At 41.8% G+C, this 2,694-nt stretch overlaps 1 protein-coding gene across 1 annotated transcript in view; it reads left to right on the top strand.

Moving 5' to 3' along the window:
* The window catches only part of LOC101860405 (integrin alpha-9), a 56,406-nt gene that overhangs the window by 21,882 nt on the left and 31,830 nt on the right, over positions 1–2,694 (top strand). The gene's annotated exons all lie outside the window — the stretch shown is intronic.

Genomic DNA, 2,694 nt, shown 5'->3' with positions numbered 1-2,694 from the left:
AGAGAGAGAGAGAGAGAGAGAGAGAGAAAGAGAGAGAGAACTTGAAATTCTCCAAAGTAAACAGCTTCGACGTAATAACTCTTGACCTATACAAATATTATGAAGAGCCCCAAAAGTGCTACATCACATGTAGCCTACTTTCCATACTTTCCCGTTCGCATCACTCCCCATCGCACCCAGCTCCGCCACTGTTCGTGTTGACGATTACGAAGCAAACCATGCCCAGAGACGGTTTTGTCTCAGGACCTTCCTTGATTTTGTCCAATCACCTTGAACTGTCGGGACAGGTAGGCCGGCCTATTGTGCTTGTTTTATGAGGTTGCACCGAACGCTTTGCGGACTAAACAAAAAACCGTGTTACATGTAGGCCTAGCTGTTAACAATTATAATACAGCCTGGATGTCTGCCAGGGCCCAAAACGTCTGTGTGAGACCTGGTCTGGAAGAGTTTTCCCACGACATAAATAAAACAGTTTAAAGACAACAATGCCTCTTGAGAGATTTACACACCCAAAGTGTGATAGATAATAATCTAGTTTATCTAACTAATTCGCTGACTGTAAGACTGTATGCATAATAAATACTTCCAATTTCAACCGCTATATATCGATACAAATTTAAGAATTTACACGTTTTGCGCGCATTAAAAAAAATTACGTATCGATCACATTAAAAAAAAGAAGTGTTTTACGGCGCTCGCAACTGCATAAGGTCATTATGAACGCGCGGGACATATTTGCAATTGGTAGGAAATTTTGAATTCTCCTCGGTTGGCGGCCAGGGCCAACTATTATCAATTTTAGACCACCAAGGGATCTTTAACGTGTGCAATTTGCACACGGGACCTCCGAAATTTTTCGCCCTTGCCCGAGAAGGCTACATATAGATCTAGATCTTTCCTACCAGAAGATCAGGAGTGTGGCTGAAAGACAGCAGTAAGAAGGAGCCAAGGAGTAGCAGTAGAAAGGCTGCAGAAAGAGTCAGGAGCCCAGAGGAGGGGGCAAAGGAGATGAGGGGTTAGGGCAGAAAGTGGAGACGAAAGCAGACGACAGAACATTGCTAGAGAGCAGGAAAGGAGGTGAAAGGAGACAATTTTAGAGACGAATTTTTTTCGGTTGCTACCCGGATTCGAACCCGGGACCTTTGAATGAGAGGCGAACACTTTAACCTCTAGGCCACGAGAGTCCCCATCACTTCTTTGACAGTAATGACAGTAAGTCAGAGATGAGAACATTGGTAGCCTACATGTAATATATGAGTATTATGAGAACAAAAATAACCTCATCGAAATAATATTGTTTATATACTGACTAATGAGGGCGATGATAATTGTTAATTATGATAATAGTAGTAAAGATTTTGAATTTAAAGCAAGTTATTTGTTATATTTTTACCAATGTCAATGACAACAACAGCAGCAACAACAGGCATACAAATAACGATAACCTTTGATGTTGGAGTATGGTCTACGTATCGTTCAACATGATGCGTTGGTCAGCGAAGCAAACCTACGCAGTCTTTGCAACAGAAGGTGATCATTCTAATTCTATCTAATTACAAATGTATTCAGACAAAGAGCGAGTGCAAACTTCAAGTTTTAATTCTAATCAGACTTCATGAACCTTGTGAGTTGCCGTCAATGAACGAATATGTTTCATTTTATTATTTTTTAAAATGAAAACTGCTATTATTGTACGTACACGTATCCAAAAGTTCTTGAATCGCACGGGCAAGAGCCATTTCGCGATGTCTTGCTCATCAAAGTGATAGAACATGTCGCTTGGCCGAAAAGTTTTATTTTTTTAAATTTTATAGTAGAGGGTTTTACGGCGCTCACAACTGCATAAGGTCATTCATTTGAGCGCCAAGGGGTGGGTGTTAATGTTAACACAGAAGTCTTTACAGGGAATCGCAGACTTAGACTAAGTTACTCACCTCTCTAGCTTCAACAGCACAAGGTCTGCTTCGACTATCAAGGCACCCCGGAAATAGCAGGTCACTAGAGAGTGACAAACATACAAAAGAAGTAGGGCCTACATGTAGAGGGAAATGACTATAGTAAGAATCAGGAAAGAAAAAGCAGAAGTTCCCTGTTGTAGACCAGGCACAGTTATGAGCGTGACATGAGTCAGCCCATTTACAATTCTACTATGCTTGAACGAGAAATGTCCCCCCTTTGGGAATGGCCTAAAGACACTGCAGTCAGTGGAACTGCCCCGGGGGGGGGGGGGGGGGGGGGTTCCGAAAAGTTTAACAAGCAAAACATTTAAAAGGGGTCAACACTAAGACTTTGTACAGAAACGTGGGAAGACATGGAATAATATCAGGAGGCTGGCCCACGATAAGCAAAGGTGGAAAGTGTTTGTTCGTGGCCTCTACCCTGATCCAGGGTGACAAAGGCAATGATGATGATGATGGTCACACTTTGTCTCAAGTGTGAGCTTATTACGGCTGAAGAAGTAGAAGTAAGAAATAAAAAAATTGTGTTTTTAAAATTTGAAGCAAGACACGTCGATTGCACAGGCGAGAGTTACATTAGAACTGTTTCGGAAACGATTTGCAGAATGGACGGTTTCATAATAGAAACAGTCAAAGTTCTCTGAAAAATATGAATGTACATTTAAGCATGTAGGCCTATCTGGTTTGCGTGTAGGCTGAGAGAGAGAGAGAGAGAGAGAGAGAGAGAGAGAGAGGG

The sequence above is a fragment of the Aplysia californica genome, unplaced genomic scaffold, assembly GCF_000002075.1.
Source record: "Aplysia californica isolate F4 #8 unplaced genomic scaffold, AplCal3.0 scaffold00138, whole genome shotgun sequence".
NCBI lineage: Eukaryota > Metazoa > Mollusca > Gastropoda > Aplysiida > Aplysiidae > Aplysia > Aplysia californica.
The sequence above is the reverse complement of the archived record's forward strand: the minus strand, read 5'-3'. Positions and strand labels throughout refer to the sequence as shown.